General features: G+C 39.7%; 1 protein-coding gene across 11 annotated transcripts in view; it reads right to left on the bottom strand.

Moving 5' to 3' along the window:
• The window catches only part of ADARB1 (adenosine deaminase RNA specific B1), a 489,575-nt gene that overhangs the window by 38,851 nt on the left and 431,847 nt on the right, over window positions 1–18,877 (bottom strand). The gene's annotated exons all lie outside the window — the stretch shown is intronic.

Below are 18,877 nucleotides of genomic sequence, written 5' to 3'. Positions count from 1 at the left end.
GCTAAAATGAAAATAAATTTTTCTTACTTTTGTTGCCTGGTGATTTTAAAGAAAAACCAAAATGATTAGAAAAATAAAATCTCACCTGCTCCCACCTTGAAAACTAATCCCTTCAATTGCACCCACTCCCTGCCCCCAACTGCTTCTAGTAACTCTCCCACCACTCCACAAAGTGTTCTATCCCCCTGCAATTGTCCCATCCCAGAACTCTCCCACCATTCTAATCTAATCTTCCATTTGTGTGTCGCTCATACCTATACAACTTCCCTCACCCAAAAACTAGCCCCTACCACCCTACAAATTGCTTGCACTCCCAAAAAACAGCCACTGCAACTCTGGCACTAACTAAAAAAAAAAATGACCTGTAGCAACTTCCTACCACTCTGCAAATTGTCTCACCTTAAAAGTTACTCCCAACTGCCCCACTTCAAAAACTACAGTGTAATCGCCCACAATTTTGCAAACTGCCCCACCCTCAACTAACTTCCCAGATGATCCACCAAAGTGTCACACTCTCAACAATTACCCTTTGCAACTGCCACCCCACAAGCTGCCCCACCTTTAAAACTACTCCTGTGCTACCCTGCTGTCTTGCAGATTGCTCAATCCCCCAAAACTATCTCCCTTAAACTCTTCCAGTCCAAAGACTAACCCCTGCAACTGCCCCACCAGATCTCAAAAACCTCCCCTACAAATGTACCACCCCAAAATATCTACTCCAGCAACTGATCCACTATCTTGAAACTGCTCTACTCCCCAAACTATCCTTGCAACTTCATTGCCTTGCACATATTCCCCTTATAATAACTGCCCCAACTCCCACATGACTCCAAAAATCTACACCCCCCACCAATTACTATCCCATGCAAACTGTCCCCATTCCTAAAAATTATCTTCAGGAACAACTCTGTCACCCTGCATAAAGCACCTTCCCCCTTTCAAACTGCCCCATCCCATCCTGCTATTCATCAGACATATAACATGCAGAATATACAAAAGATCTATCTATATATATACAAAAACAAGTATACCACACACAGGAATTATAAACCCCTAGCTGTGGGGGCGCCAGTGAGCACTGACTGTGATGGACGTGTGGTGAACGAGCTCCTGCATTTTTCTGTATTAAATCGAGAAAAACACTGCTTTAAAAGTACAGCACACTGTTGCTTTTACCGGCAATTAACATCGGATGATGTCTACTACCAAACCTACTAAACGTAAGACTGTCGAGCCTCCTTCCCCGCAGAAAAATGCGGATGATAAAATCGAGGAGGCCTCCTCAGCCACCATCTTGGAGGAACTTCGTGCAATTCGTGACCTCCTCATAGACACGAAACAGGACATATCTGATATGAAAGAAGATATTACCAATCTTAGAGAGGAATTTGGCACGGTAAAACAGCGCACGGATGTATTAGAATTGAAAGTGCAAACTGCTGAAGATTCTATCAAACTACTTCACAAACAAACCACCCGCATAGCCCACCTCGAATTGGCTTTGGAAACTGCTAATAATAACGCTAAACGCACCAGATTTCGGCTACTCGGTTTACCGGAAGGTAGAGAAGCGTGTGATCTTAAAGATTTCCTTGCAGCTCTCTTGCCTGAGCTGTTAAAAATCTCCCCGGATACGAAGCTGGAATTTGATACAGCGTACAGAGTGCCTCAGCACGTGGCACGCCATGATCGTTTCCCTCGCCCGATCGTGGTCCAACTACTGCGGCAATCCCAGGTTCAACTGATTCTACAAAAAGCTAAGACGCTTTCTCCTGTTCTATTTGAAGGTACAAAGCTTTTGATGGTGCCTGACCTCTCCAAAGAATCAGCGAAGAAACGAAAACAACTACTAGCCTTCAGACCTAAACTTACTGCGATCGGAGCGAAACATGGTATGCTTTACCCGGCTCGCATGCGGGTCACCTATCATAATGCTACCAAAGATTATACCAATCCGTCTGATTTGGCAGATTTCATTGAATCTGTACATCCAACAGCTATTGATAAAACCTGAACTCTCTGGAACTCGTGCTGTATGTGCTTTCACTCACTCTTGTGTGCTGCTGTTCAGCTTGCATGCTACTATTTAGTAGCTTCTGTTTCACCTTATAATGTTTAATATTGAAATTTTGACCACATGCAGTGTTCTTTCTGTTTCAAAAGTTGTTATAATGCTGGTTTTTACTCCACCATACGTTCTTCCTTTCCTGCTTGCCTACCCATGGTGCTTAGAGGGATTTTCTCCCTGCTTCACTCTCCCTTTTTTGCTGGTATTTTTTCTGTTTTATGGTATACATATGTACTCCCTATAGGGTGTTTTTTGTTTTTTTTTTTTCACTCTCTCTGTCGCAGGCTATTGAAACACTTGTATATGGAATTGTTATGATTATTTTCTGGCCTGCACATAGTTACTGTCCATTGCCCTCTATGTGTACTTCTGGCCACATATGCTACCATATCTTAGTGCATCAAAAGTACAGATATTTTCTCTCAGCTTTGGATATGTTTGTTTCTCTATTATTTCTCCTCCTTTTCTGTTTTATGGTAGATGTCTGTACATTTCTCAATACTTATGTCATGCTTTCATCTGTTTTTGTCTTTTTATTGTCAATCTATTTCTCGTCTAGAAAGGTCTATTTGACCTTTTTACTCTCTGCTTTCTATGTCCTTTCTATCTCAGTACTATATTATTATTTCAAGGCACAGTTTCTGTCACAGTTTTTTCTATTAAATTTTATTTTCTCGTCTTTGGACATCTGGCTCTCACCCACAGAACCCAACAATATGATTCTGTATTGTATGTTAACAATTGGTACACCTAATCAAAAATTCCAACTTTCTTATATATACTCTAGATATTTTTCCATGTGCTGTGTCATTTGCCATTACTGTATCTTTTTACACCAACCTGACTGGTCATACTATAGAATTCTTAAATGGGATCATAATTGCTATAATGATATTATTGCACTGTTGACTCAAGTACACCTTATTGGTGATGATAACTATCTATCATATACGAGGTACATGCCTTTTGATTATCATTTACATTTAGGTATTACTTCCTGGTTGATCAAGGGTTGTGGTCAGCAGTATCGTGCTAATGGCTCAATAGGCTCACTGTGCTTGTGTGTTTTACTACTATTGACTAAAACTGATCTTTTATACTTGCATAGCAGGACTTATCAATTAGAATACTTGATTACTACTGATTGTAGCAGGATGATGAATGGGTCAGTACAATCTAATGATTATTACTATGATATACATAACATCATATGCATAGCTCTTCCTATTAGGGTCACTCCACAATTCCTTATAAATATATTTTTGACAGTGGACCAAAGGTTGAAAATTGTTGTATATTCATATGTTCTGGTCCAACAAATATATTTACACGTTTATTATAAGCACCTCTGCTATCACATGGGTACAATTGCACTATTTCAGTTTGTGTTATATCTTTGCTATCTGAACACATGTCAATTATCTGCTTTTCTCTGAATGTTAAAGGGTTTAATAACCCAATCAAACGTACAAAGATACTGAATTATACTGACCAATATCGTCCAGATATAATATTCTATCAAGAAACTCATCTATCTGCCACCGAATCCAGTAAAATCTGCCCTAAATGGGCCTACCCACCTCTCTTTTCACCAGCTGATGGAAAAAAAAATGGTGTCCTCACCTTAATCAGAAAAAGACCTGATATCCAGATATTGTCCCACACAACGGATATGTTTGGAAGATGGCTCAAGATCGATCTCAGTATAGATAAGTCCAAGATCACGATTATTAATATCTACACTCCGACTACTGATGACCCCCAGTTCTTCCGATCCTTGACTGACCTGATAATGTCTTCAGGGGATACACCGTGTATATTGGGAGGTGATTTTAATTTAATTATGGACATGAAAAAAGATAGGAAGTCCAACGCAGTATACAGACAACCCAAAGCCTGGTCTAATCTACATGATCTGTTATGTGTAACGAAAATGGTAGATACTTGGCGACTTCTCCATCCGGATGAGCACACTTACACATTTTATTCTTCCCCTCACTCATCATATTCAAGAATAGATTATTTTTTTGCAAGTTACTCATTAATTTCCAAAGTGGACCATGCTGATATTCATCCTATAATGATTTCAGACCATGCCTCTATTACACTCAACTTAAAGGATATTGGTAAAGCTCCTACAAAAAATTGCTGGCGGTTCAATTCATCGCTATGCTCTGATCCCTTATTTGTTGAACTTATATCTAACCATATTAAGGAATTTTTTGATTTAAATAAGGTGGCTGATACATCATGGCATACCACATGGGACACCTTTAAAGCCTATATAAGAGGCATTATCATAGCTTATGTTGCTACAACCAATAAGGAATCACAATTACTTGTAAAGCAACTGGAGAAGAAGATACAAGAGATTGAACACCTTCATATCAAAAATTTGTCTGACCTGGAATTACAGACCACTCTACACAAACTAAGATATGAATATAATCTTGCACTGAGTACCAAAGCTGCGAAAGAAGTTTTCATGAAATCTGCTTCATATTATTCTACCATGAATAAATGTGGTCATCATTTGGCCAATTATCTCAAATTAAGAATGGAAAAAACAACAATCCCTGCTATCCAAGATCAACATGGACAAACCAAAACGGATACTAAGGATATTTGTTCACAGTTTTACTCCTTTTATAAAGAACTGTATACCTCCGATAATCCGAATCCGGATCAATGTGATTCCTTTTTACAACAACTTGATCATCCAGTAATTGACCATACTGCGGCTGAATCACTAATGGAGCCTATTCTATCTTCTCAGATAGTAGATGCTATTTCTTCTATGTCCAAACGTAAGGCCCCAGGACCAGACGGTCTGACTGTCGAATTTTATACTCTCTTTCTGGACTCATTATTACCTATATTAACGCAATACTTCTCTCACCTCATTGAAAAAGGAGAAGCTCAAGGAACCTTCACAGAAGCTCTAACTATAGTATTACTCAAACCAAATAAGGATCCACTGTTGGTGCAAAATTATAGACCATTATCATTAATTAATGTTGACGCCAAAATTTTCGCTAAAATAATGGCTTCCAGACTGAGTGAAGTATTACCTCAAATTATTCATCTTGATCAAAATGGGTTCATGAAAGGCAGGTTATCCAGTGACAATACAAGACTGTTTGCTCATGTATTACTCCGTGCTCAAACCTTATCGTACCCATTAGTTGCAATTGCATTAGATGCTGAGAAGGCATTTGACCGCGTGGAGTGGTCTTTCCTTTTTAAAGCCATGAGATGGTTTGGTATACCGGATGGATTTGTTAAAATGGTTGGAGTGTTATACTCTCACCCTTCAACTAAACTCAGAATCAATGGCACCTTATCGGAGGCTTTCAATCCTTCCAGGGGTACAAGACAAGGGTGCCCACTTTCACCACTATTATTTAACATAGCGCTAGAACCGTTACTAATAGCTATACGATCTCACCAGCACATCCTGGGATTACAAATAGATGATCTATCGGTCAAGTTATCGGCCTACGCAGATGATGTGTTGCTTTATTCACCATTGGACTCAATACCATATATATTGGACACTATCAATCAATACTCAAAGATCTCAGGATACAAACTCAACTCCCAAAAAACTGAAGTTATGCCCTTGAACTCTATGCCATGTGGTGATATTGTCTCCAACTTGGGTCTACGATATACTCCAGATAAATTGAAATATTTGGGCATTCACTTTGCACCCACCATAGAAGACACCTGCTCTGAGGCTGTTGACCACATTATGCAAATTATTAAAACTGTTACCGCTCAATGGTCCCCCTTAAAACTTACATGGTGGGGTAGATTGGACTCTATAAAGATGGTTTTGGCACCGAAGATCACATACATACTTTCGATGTTGCCATGTTTGTTACCTGTTAAAGCTTATGTGAAAATGGAATCTCTCTTAACGACATTCCTCTGGAATCACAAAGTTCCAAGAATTGCATTGAAAAAACTAAAATGTACTAAAAGTAATGGAGGGGTAAATTTCCCTAGTTTCTATGAATATCACGTCGCCTTTCTGAGCAAACAAGGATCACAGTGGATTTTGATGCCGGACAGGACAGCGACACCAACTTGGTTACAACTGGAATATAAACTACATGATAAAGAAATGCTAAGGTTCTTACCCTTTTGTTCTCCACATTCAACCCTACGTCACAATCCTGTTATACAATCAACAATATTAGCTATTAATACTTTGGACTCTTATGCAGACATCCGTTGGAATATGACTACCATGTCTCCTATTTGGCTTAATCCACAAGTGTTGATACAAGGGAAGCACATTGAATGGAAATCCTGGATCAAGGCTGGAATATGGACTATCTCGCAAGTATATAAGGACAATAAACCATGCACCTTTGCTGAACTATCATCTGAATATTCGCTCTTACCACAGCACTTTTATCAATGGATACAATTGCAGCACTCAATTAGAGCTCTTCTACGTGCTTCTAACATTTCTCAAGATCTTCCAACATTGCTTTCGTGGTGTATGACCTTTAGATTGAAGAGAGGAGAAGCTTCTGCATGGTATAAAGTGTTAATGAAACACAAATTTTCTCCTCCATTGGCTCTATATGATGTTTGGGCACATGATACCACTTCAAACATCAGTTCTACAATGTGGGATTCCATATGGCTTACTTCATTTCGTTCATTACAAGCTGCTTCTAATAAACAACTAGTGCTTTTTCTATATCACAGAGCATATTGGACACCACACAAATTGTCAAAAATTTCCTCCGATACGTCTAACTTATGCTGGTCTTGCTCGGAACAAATTGGTACTTTAGACCATATGCTCCTTCATTGTAAACTTTTACACCCCTATTGGTCAGAAATCTGGTCTACTATATGCAATATTTTATCAATATCTGAGACCTTTACATATGCTATTCTCATATATGGGGCTCCGGCACTATCATTACAATTAGATAAATACGAAGCTAAATTACTGAAATGTTTACTTCTAATTGCTATAAAAATAATATTTTCACACTGGAAAGATTTTACTATGATACATTACAATGAATGGTGGAATACTGTTTGTTTATTTGCAAAATATGAAAAAGCTGTTGCCCTTAATGCTAATGTACTGTTTTCTTTTAACCAAACCTGGCAGAGAGTTTTGGATTATTGCACCCGTACTCCTGATTGACATACTTGTCTATGAATAAATTTTTTTTTTTTTTTTTTTTCTTTCCTCTTATTCAAATATTTGTTGTATACCCTTTTAAAATCAATGTATTTACCTGCTAGATTGGGAAAGTGAATTTTTTCCAGACTTTTGATGTTGTTACGTTGTCTGTATTTTGTATTTTGTTTTTTGAAAAACTTTTAATAAACAATATTGAACTTAAAAAAAAAATAAACCCCTAGCTGTGATGTACTGCATTTTAAGTTGGGCAGAAATATATTTTCCTTATTATTTCTACTGTGAAATGTTCTAACTGAATACGCTTTCTTACTGGTTGATATGTGGCAGGGTGAGATTAAGGCATTGGCAAACTAGGACCATCACCTAAGGAAATTAAAGAGAGCCCTGTCAGATGTACTCGACTTGGAAAATTAGGATGCCGATCTGGCTCTTTTCAGGATTCTACTGATCTTTACATTCATGTCCTGATGGATAATGTTCTTATCTTGGTGTTAATGGGAGCCTAACACTATCTATATTTTACACACATTTTTTAAATCTAGATATGTATCTTTTATAGAATAATAACATTTTTTTTAAAGTTTGAGTTTTACATTTTGAGCTTTTGAGTAATTTTACGTTTAGTAGTATGATTTTACGTTTGATTACGTTTAGTAGTATGATTTTATATCTTGTGGTTTTAACATCATTTTTCTGATGAATTTGATCATGTATGATTCAACATGGTATTTGTAGACTCTTGAAAAAGACACTGGCTGTGTTGAATCCAGAGTCTGGACTGATTAATAACCCAATAAAGATCGACAAATTGAACATCATTCTGGTTGGCGACATCTCTGCCTCATGACTCTTTTGTTTGGATAATGTATCAGAACATTTTCAGACTCTGTCCGCATATATTCACTCTGGTGTGAGTGAGTCTGCCCTCTCCATTTCCAGGGTAACCAGCAGTTGAGACAGAGGGCAGATGACTGGAAGGCAGAGCTAGTCACATAAAAGGAGGATGGTAGCCCAGTGATTCAGGAATGAAGATGTTGCTTGTGGTAGGAGATAGAAGAAAAATAAAAACATCTCTTTCCCCAGCTGGCAAAAGCATTTCTGATAATTGCAGAATATAAACACTGACTCACAGTAATTATGGAATTGCACCTTTCAGACGCACAGAGAATCTACACAGATACTACTACTACTACCAGTACTACTATTTTATCATTTCTATAGCATTGAAAGGCATACACCATGCTATGGGGCTCATAATTGAAAGAGAAAAACGTCCAAAAACCGGTCTAAGTCGGCACTTGGATGATCATAAATGAAAAACGTCCAAGTGTCAAATAATCAAACCGGGTTTTGGACGTATTTCTGAATGACCTAGGATTATTTTTTCCCTTAATTATGCATGTCCAAGGTTGGGGAAGGGGTGGGGTGGGTAGATTTTGGTCTTTGTATAAATGTAAGGAATGGGGGGATGGGGACTATTATATGTTTTTCTGTGTTCAAAGATTGTTACTGATTAGGGAGGAGGGGAGGGAGATAGGTTCTAAACTGGATTATTGCAGAATATTAAGTGTAAAATATCTAAGTGTAAAATGTTTTTATTTGCTGATACACTTATTGTATGTTTTAAAAATGAATAAATAATTTTTTTTTAATTTAAAAAAGGACTTCATAGTGCCGCTGAACGACCATAGCTAAATGGGGCATTTCAGGAGGAGTGTCGAGGGCGGGATTTGGGCAGGACGTGGGTAGGCTTAGACTTAGTTGTACTGCATGTATAACCGAAAGTTATACAGCACAGGATCGACGGAACTTGGACGTTGTGACTTAGATTATTTAAAACATGGTCTAAGTCACAAAAGTGACCAAATAAGCACTTCAACCACATAATACAGACCCCCCCCCCCACACACTATCCCAGTGATCACCAACCCCCCCCACCCCCATAAAAATATTAATCACAACTTGAAAGTTGTGCCTCCAGAACATCATCACCTGGCAGCCTGGCATAGGAAAGCCTAGTCGTGCTGCACAGAGGCGTCTTAAACCGTCTTGGGGTGGGTTAGGGACCTATAGAGAGGTGGACCCATGCCCATAAGCCCCTGTAATCACTGCATTGATATTGAAACGTGCACTCCCCTATACACCCAAAAACCCTTTTTTACTAGCATATAAGTGACTCCTGCAGCCATAAGGGCTATTGGAGTGGTAGATAAGTGGATCTAGGGGATTCTGGAGGTGGTTTGGGGGCTCACCATGACCTATAAGGGAGCTGTAGTGAGATGAAGACATGGCACCCTTTTTGCAAAGTTCACAGCAGTGCCCTCTAAGGTACTACACTGCCATGTCTGAGTGTTCAGTCCATCACTTTGCAGACCCCTCCCACATCCAACAGGGCTTGTTCTAGGCGTTTTTGACTTGGACGAAAAGTTGGACGAAAATGTGGTATAAAGATGGACGATTTAGCGGCAGGACGTATAGTTAGACAATTTTTGAAACTAAAAAAAATTTGGATGTATTTTTCGAAAATGTGCCCTAAGCTATTTTTTACTTTGGACGACTTGGACGAAAACGGACTTAGACGTTCCTTTCGATTATGCCCCTTGCTCAGATGAGCTTACAATCTAATTAGGATAGACAGGCAGTAGATTACCTGCTCAGGAAACAGGCCAGCAGAATTTGTCTGCTGATAGTTTGGACCTGACAAATTTTCTTGAGAGGTCGGATAATGAGTTACTGGCAACTGCGACGTTGCTAGTACAGTTTGCTATAGACTCTGACAGAGAATGGATGCTTAAGCTGTTTTTCAAGTTTAAGGATATACCATTTATGACATAAACTGTGAGAATGTATCCTGATGTGTCAAGGATGACCCAAAAGAGAAGAAAACAGTTTCTCATATTGAGACCGAGGGTCTTACAGTTGGGTGCTACGTTCGTACTCAGATACCCTTGTAAATGTGTGATGGTCTATCAGGGGAATAGACATGTTTATTTTGAACCTCAGCAGTTGATAAAATTTATTTCTGCGAGAGAGCAAACTTAATATTCTTGAGAGAATTGTCGTTACAACCTGCTTAGTTTAATTAGGTTCCTTGCCTCCACTCAATACCATCTGCATTTTCTTAGTAATGTTTGATTGAAAATTCAGCAAAAGTAGCTTTCTCCCCCCCTTATTGAGGTCTAATTTTTCAATCCAGTATATTTAGAATTGTAAAGAAAAATTTTCCTTTTGTATTGATTGTTTTGTTTCCTTTTTCCATTTAAATGTATCTTTTTTATTATTTTGTTAACAATTGTTGAGACTGGTATTGGAATATTTCTTTGAATTGACTGTTTATTATGTCAAATTATAAAATTAAAATAAAGAATTGCAAAGGATAGATAGGGGTTGGGGGAGTTTCTTGTAAAGAGAATGATAGGATGAACATAAGTATCTTACAGTGAGTGGGAGTTAGAAGTTGAAAGTAGCCTCAAAAAAGTAGGCTTTTTGCTTGGATTAGAATACTGCTAGAGACATGCCCATTCATGAATAGACACTGAAACCCATGTGCAAACACACACACATATATATATATATATTCATATTCAGAGGAATTGGAATTCCATTTGCCATGCCGTGTATGATTTCCGTAATTGTTAACTATCACGAGGTTTGGATTAGAAAGTACCATACTTCAAGGCATGTCATTATTATCTTTCTAACATTCGCTACATTCACAGATTCTGCAATGGGCTCCTAAAAGTGACTGACACGTGACAGGCGCCTAACTTTAGGCCCCAATTACAGAATTTGTCCCAAATGCCTGATATTTAAGTTAGTGGTGTTCACCTTCCATTCTGAATTAACCCAGTCCATCTCTGAGGACAAATGATTAATTAAATAGGGGATCTGAATTTATACTACTGTAGTTTTCATGTCCGTTTCACCCTATTAATGAGGAGTACACACCCTATAACAGGGGTAGGGAACTCCGGTCCTCGAGAGCCATATTCCAGTCGGGTTTTCAGGATTTCCCCAATGAATATGCATGAGATCTATTTGCATGTGCTGCTTTCAATGCATATTTATTGGGGGAAATCCTGAAAACCCGATTGGAATACAGCTCTCAAGGACCGGAGTTCCCTACCCCCTGCCCTATAAGATGATATAGAGCATTTATTTTAAGTAGTTGACTGACTCTTTCAGTTCAACCAGAATTTAAAAGCAACCTATAGTAGACAAAAGCATTCTTGAAATACCCTCGTCCAAATTTACTTATTGTAAAAATAAACACTAACAGAGGAATAAGAGCAAAGAGATGGCCGTTTCATTGCGGGCTGTTACATCACAGCCACACTGAAATTGTCCTCCCCACAATGGCCACAACGAATCTTGCCTCGCCTTCTCTTTGCCTCCCCCCCCTGAATACCTCTTGAAAAGTTCACTGGCACGAGCATCTTCCACCCCCTGCTCAGCTGGCCTTGGCTCTTTTTGGACATTATGTCCTAGTCACAGGACCAGGATGGGACGTCAGAGGAGAATCGAGGCTGGTGTGAGCAGAAGGTGAAAGATGCTGCTTGTGCCGGTGAACTTTTCAAGATGTATGCGAGGGGCGTGGAGCGCTCCTACCTGGGGGGGGGGGAATGCAGGGGGTGCTCTTAGTTTTGGGAGGCAGATCCTATTTTGGGGTGTATGCCCCCCTCCAAAAAAAAGAGGTCAGATGCTGTTGTGGCCAATTTAGCGATGAATCAGTTGTGCTGAATTGTCCTATACCCATTATTGAGTACTGTTTTATAGGTCTATATGAGTGTCTTGTATTATTGGAATAGTAATGAATCTGCTTGTGGGTTTATTATTTACATGCACTTTTATTGTTAACCACTTTAAATGACATCTGAACTGAAATTATCAAACTGAAATTATCAAAATATATGTTAATCGGCACACCAAACATTACAGATACTGTTATTTTAAAAGCCCCTCTACTTAAACCAATCTATATTTATGAGCCATTTATGGTTATGAGTTTCACGCTCTTTCCCTGCCCCCGCACAGATTATGAAATTTCCTCCTTCTGATGATCAAAGACCGGAAATGTGAGGATTTTAAAAGTGAGAAAGGAAGTAGTATGGGTGGCATTCTGTTTGCCTGGTTTTGGTGTGCCCTTGGTTAGTCTGGCTGAGTCGAGGATAGTAGAGTTAGTTGAATGAGTAGTAACTGTATGTGTGTAAATGTGAGTGTTGTCCCATGTAGAGAGCTGCACGGGAACGGGGACGACGGGAATCCCGCGGGACCCGCGGGCATCCCGTGGGTTCCCCCTTCGGGTCACGGGGATCCCATGGGGACGCCCCTAGGGTCGCGGGGATCCCATGGGGACGCCTCCGAGGGTCGCGGGGCTCCTGCGGGGCTGCATGTACTCAGTCGCGTGGCTCTTCTTCTCCCTACCTTCTCTGCTTGCAGCACAGAGCCGAACAGAAGCCTTCCCGACGTCAGCGCTGACGTCGGAGGGGAGGGAGGGCTTAAACAAAGCTTAAACAAAGCCCTCCCTCCCTCCGACGTCAGCGCTGACGTCGGGAAGACTTCCGTTCGGCTCTGTGCTGCAGGCAGGGCAGGTAAGGAGAAGGAGAGTAGCCTCGCGGTTCGAGTGGCTACCAAGGGAGGGGGGCTTGACGAGCATCATGAAGTGATCACCTCTCTAAAAACACTTTTTCAGGACTGTAAGTCCACCAAAACCTACTTGCTTGATAAAATTGAAGACTTAGAGAATCGGTGAAGGATGTGCAACCTATGATTTGGGGGGATATTCAGAAACAAGTGGGCTGACAAGTCAGAGACTTGTGAGCTCTCTGCTTGCAGATTCACCACATCCTCTGGAATCAGAGCACATCCGAGTTGAATGGGTGCACAGGACCCTAGGCCGTCTATGAGCAAACCTTCCATGAGTTGTAACAACATGCTTCAAGGAATATAAGCTTAAAAATAGTCTATACTGGCACAAAACAGATGATTTCCACTAGGACAGCTATCCCATAAAGATTTATCAGGATTTAGCTGCCACCACACTAAGCAGAAGAGGAGAGTGAAGCACTACACCCGTTTTTTAGTGGATAAAGGCATTAAATATAGATGGCTGCACCCGTTTGCGCTAACATTCTACCTGGAAGGATAGATGCAAAATCTATGTACAGTGGAAGACACTCAGAAGGTATTCCTGGAGGTTCATGCCTCGTCTCCCAAAACTGTAGCATCTATGAAGGTGAATCCAGGAACAGTATCATCGCTGTGGTCTAGCATGCGATGGCTAATGGCTGTATCAGGGGAAGGAACGACTGGCTCGCCCTTATCCAACTCCAGGGCTGAGGATCTACTTGAAAAAGCTAAAAAAAAGTGCTGCGTTGTTTGAGGTGACTTTTCACTCCTGTTACTTTGTGAGGATTCTTACTTTATTAGGAAGTGACTGCGCATAATGCGGATTGATTAAGCCCGCTATAATAATTGGTGAGATGTTTTGATATACCTGTTTCTTCTTTTTGTTGCTCTATTTTTGATGTGCTGGGCCCTGTGCGAGATGCCCTCCTCCCCAGTATAGATGTGCCAACAGTTTATGGCAAGCTTGGCTATCTTATTTGGTAAATTTCAATTTGCAGGGGTGAAGAAGGGGTTATTGAGAGGAGAGGGGAAGAAAGGAGAGGGAGTTTATTTTTTGATTGTCTCAGCTCTCTTGGAGTCACTTTAACATTTTGAGTTGATTGACCCTAAATCATGAGTGATATGAATTTTATGTCTCTTAATATGAGTGGCTTGAACACGTCTTTTAAGCATCAATTTTTGTTCAGGGAAGCTAATCGCTTAAAGGTGGATGTGATATTCATTCAGGAGATTCATTTGCTCCCTGGGCATGAATGCGCCCTATTCCATAAAAATTACCTGCCAGTTATTTTTGTAGCATCCAACAGATTTCAAAATAAAACAAAAGGGGTGGGTATATTATTATCGCGAAAGCAGCTTTGGCAATCTCCAGTAACGGTGGTTGATAAAGGGGGTAATATATACTACTTATCTTTTCTATAGTGCTACTATTCAAACATAGCGCTTTATATCAAAACATAAACATAAAATCACATTTCTATACTGCAAAACCTCACAGTTCTATGCGGTTAACAAACTAAAGAGACTGAACAGTCCCTGCTCACAACAGTTTACAATCTACTCAAGACAAACTGGGTAATATACTGCTAAAGATCAACTTCATCATCATACATATACTTTTTTGAATATTTATGCACCCAACTCTGAACAGGGAGATTTCTTTAGTCATATATCCCAAGTTCTAGCAGCCTATATTGTAGGTGTACTAATCATAGGCAGGGATTTCAACCTTACTTTAGAGCCTCACTTAGACAATGCAATAAAACATATGCCCATTTGGATATGGCTAAACTGAAAAGCTTTCTAAACCAATGGGGGCTGATAGATATTTGGTGACTGTCGCACTCTGGGAAGGGGAGAGAGGGGAAATGGTGCACAGGGATCGAGGGGAAGGGGAGAGAGATGGGATGAGATGGTGCACTTAAATGGAGTGGAAGAGGGAGAGAAGGCAGAGATGTGCACAGGGAGGGAAGGGGAGATAAATAGAAGAAATGCTTCTTATGGATGGATAGGAATAGGGGAGAAGAATGAGGGAGGAGATGGTACACATGGATAGATGGGAATGGAAGACAAAGAAAAGTAGATAGATTTTGAGAAGAAAGCAGAAAAATGGACGAAAGTTGAATGTTAAATGTTAATGCCAAAGATGGATATAGTGAAGAAGGAGAGAAAAACAGCAAATGGATAAGAAGGCCCTCGAAACACAGTTAAGAGCAGAGACAGAAGGAAGTGCAGCCAGTGACTGGGATAAGATGGTTAGAAAAATAAAATTACCAGACAACAAAGGTAGGGAAAATGAGTTTATTTTCAATTTAGTGATTTCAATTTAGTGATTTCAATTTAGTGATTGAAATGTGTCGGTTTTGAGAATTTATATCTGCTGTCTATATTTTGCACTGTTCAAGAAGAAATTATTTTCTATTTCTCTGAAGTTGTACTACCAACTCCAGATTCCGTCCCTTCTGCGCCATATGCTTGGAACAAGCTGTCCGAATCCCGATGGTGGGCTCTGTCTCTGAGAGTGCTTTTGCACTCCCAACCCTATATGTCATGTCTGTCTGTCCAAGTTAGATTGTAAGCTCTTCTAAGCAGGGAAAGTCTATAAATGTCAACATATACAGCGCTGCATAGGATTTTCAGCGCTATATAAGTGATTTTTCAGCGCTATATAAGTGATTAGTAGTAGTAGTTGTTGTAGTACTGCGTATAGAGTCTGGCATCTTAGGGTTTCATTTGTGTATATTAGTACTTTTAGTTTGTGGTTCTGCATTTGCATGAGGTTATCTGTGTTCTGCACATGTGACCAAGGCCAGGTGTTCTAGTAGGAATGAATGTTGAGAAGCATACAATGTAGTTTAACTTTGTGGATAGCCATTATATATTGTTAATAGGATTATATTGTGTGTATATATGAAAAATGAATGGAAAAATGGCATTACAATTAGTACTATTATTAAGGGTCAAGGTTAGGGGTGGAACTTGGGTGGGGTCAGGGGCAGAGCTTTTGAGCACTCCCAATCATTTTGAAAAGTTGGCTCCTATGGTGTAAATGTGACACCATTTACTTTAAGGGAGGCTTTGAAAGCAGTAATGAGGAGAAACATCATCTCCCTGCAAATGAATGTGACTAAAATTAGAAGGGCACAAGAGCACCAACTGAGAGCACAGCTTACTTCATTAGAGCTTTTATATAAGAATAACAGGGAGATGGGTGAAATAAAAGATAAACTCCGTAAAACTAAACTACAGCTTCAGGAGTTGGAATTAGCTGATATCTCTGAACAACTCAAAAGAACCAAACAAGAACATTTTGAGTTTAATAATCCCACCAGTAGACTCTTGGCTCATAAACTGTGGTACCATCAGGCTCGACATTTTATAACTGCCCTCCAAGATGCAGAAGGTAATCTACATGTCAATACTCCCTTTATTCAGTAGGAATTCAGAAAATTTTATCAGAAGCTATTCGTCCCCGATGTATCTTCCATGGATGCTATGATCTCCCATTTCTTATCACAAATTAAGCTCCCTATTATTTCTCATTCTGAGAACGCGATGCTTTTATCGCCTTTTACAGGAAGTGGCCTGGGCTATCCATGATTTACCCAATACTAAGGCACCAGAGTTGGATGGGTTTATTAATCATTTGTATAAATGCTTTAGCAAATGGTTGGTACCTATTTTGGTCAGGGTCTACAACAGCATAGATGAACATACAGAATTGCCTTATTCATGGTGGTTGACAGCTGTGACTGTTTGCCCAAACCAGGCTGTGCCCTGTTGCCTTTACTAGTCACATTATCCATTGAACTCTTAGCACATCTAATTAGGGCGTCCCTGGGGACGACAGGTATTTCACTAGGATCTTATGAGCATAGCATCCTACTATTTGCAGATGACATATTGTTGACATTGAGTAATTTGAATCACTCTCTCCTAAGCTTGGTTGATATATTGGCAAGCTATGGCCTTGTATCCAGATTTAAGATTAACATGAGCAAATCAGAAATTTTGAGTATAAATTTACCTATAGCAGATGTCCAATGCTTAAAATCCCAGTTTCCATTCTGTTGGGCAGACAAATCAATACAATATCTTGGGATACAATTGACTAGTTAATCTAAGGCTCTACAGTATCTAAATATAATTTTCCTTCTAAGCTTAAAGAGAAGTTGTCAGACCTAGATCGCTGGGATGGATTATGCACTTCCTGGATTAATGCTCTCAAAATGGTGATTCTGCCCAAGCTATTACTATCCTGCACAACCAATAACTATCCTCAAGCGTTTTTCCACAACTTGAACATAAAGATATTTTCTTTTATCTTATCTGGAAGAAAAAAAACTCTGTGGGTAGGCAGGGCAATATGCTTATCAGTCTAAATAGATATGGATGAAACAGATATGGGGAATTATAAGTCCACAGCAGTCTTGCCATTTTTAGGGAAAATTATTGAGAAATCTGTTTTACAACAACTAGAAAAATTTATGGAAAGAGAAAATTTACTTGACCGCCATCAAATTGATTTTCGGATTGGCCCCAGTGTTGAAAAATTGTTGGTGACCACCATAGATGAAATAAGGAATAGCTGATAACAAAATGTATTGTATGGTCTCACTAGATGTATGGGTTGCATTTGATACAGTTAATACCTATATCTTGCTGCAAATACTGATGAAAATGGGTATAGGAGGTGCAGTATATTACTGGTTTGTTTCATACTTCTAGGATCGATCAATGAGTGATGAGTATGTATCAAGAACAATGTTTGTGACCAAGGGGGTTCCACAAGGGTCAGCTCTGTCGGCCTATTTTTTTAAATCTTTATATAGCCTCTTTGGGCACTGTATTTTAGCACTTGAATGCTATTTATCGTTTTTTACGCTGATGACATTCAATTCTTTTTTCCAATGAATGACTGGAAAAGCAAACTGAATATAAAACTATCAATGTGCTTGAAAGCTGTGGATGATTGGATGTTAGATCACAAGTTAGCTCTGAACCTTACTAAAATGGATATGATGTTGATTGGAAGAAATGAAGATTTTCATGGTCTCAAAATGTTGCGGTAAATATAAAGCTTGTAATACATAGGCAGTTGAAGATTTTGGGAGTTTGGTTAGATTTGACACTGCGTATGAAGGATCAGGTTCTGGCGGTGATTAAGGCAGCATTTTATCAAATGTGCCTATTGAGTAGACTCAGACCGATGTTATCAGGATGGGATTTTCATTTGGCAGTACAGACATTACACTATTGCAATGCTCTTTATTTGTTAATAACATCCTCACAAATGATTCAAAATGTGGCAGTGCATTTGATATGTGGTGGAGGCAGATTCGAGCATGTAACACCATGGCTGAAGAAACTCCTGTCAAATTTTGCATTGTTTATAAAGTCCTCATGTTGACCTTTGAAGTAATTCATTATAAGATTCCTTGGTATTTGACACAAGTGATGAACCTTTATCATCCACTTAGATCATTAAGGTTTGTCAGTGGATGGGTTTGTACATATGCATTATGAAAATACACGAGCATCTACGATTTCAGTAGTAGGCATAGCATTATGGATTAATTTGACAGGACCATTAAGATTACTTTTTAGAGGACTGTCTAGGTTCCTAGACCATCTTTCCAAAACCCGGCAGTTTGTCTGGGTTTTGGAAAGCCCCGACAAACTCCGGCTGCGTCTGGAGGGCCTCTGAGCATGTATGGATGATGTTACACACATCTGCGCATGCTCCAGGCCCTCCAGACACAGCTGGAGCTCATCGGGGAAGAAGAGAGAAGGCTTTGTTGAGGTGGGGCTGGGGGCGGAACGAGGCTGAGGTGAACAGGGCAGGGTCGAACGCAGAACAAGGCGGGGCCATGTGTCCGGGGTTTTACAGGCCAAAATATGGTAACCCTAACTATCTTGTGCTTATGCATTGCAGATATCTGAAAAACCAGACTAGCTTCTGGAATCATAGGGTTTTGGTAAGGAACCTCTGCTTTAAAAAT

The sequence above is a fragment of the Geotrypetes seraphini genome, chromosome 5 (genome assembly GCF_902459505.1).
Source record: "Geotrypetes seraphini chromosome 5, aGeoSer1.1, whole genome shotgun sequence".
NCBI classification, from domain to species: domain Eukaryota; kingdom Metazoa; phylum Chordata; class Amphibia; order Gymnophiona; family Dermophiidae; genus Geotrypetes; species Geotrypetes seraphini.
The sequence above is the reverse complement of the archived record's forward strand: the minus strand, read 5'-3'. Positions and strand labels throughout refer to the sequence as shown.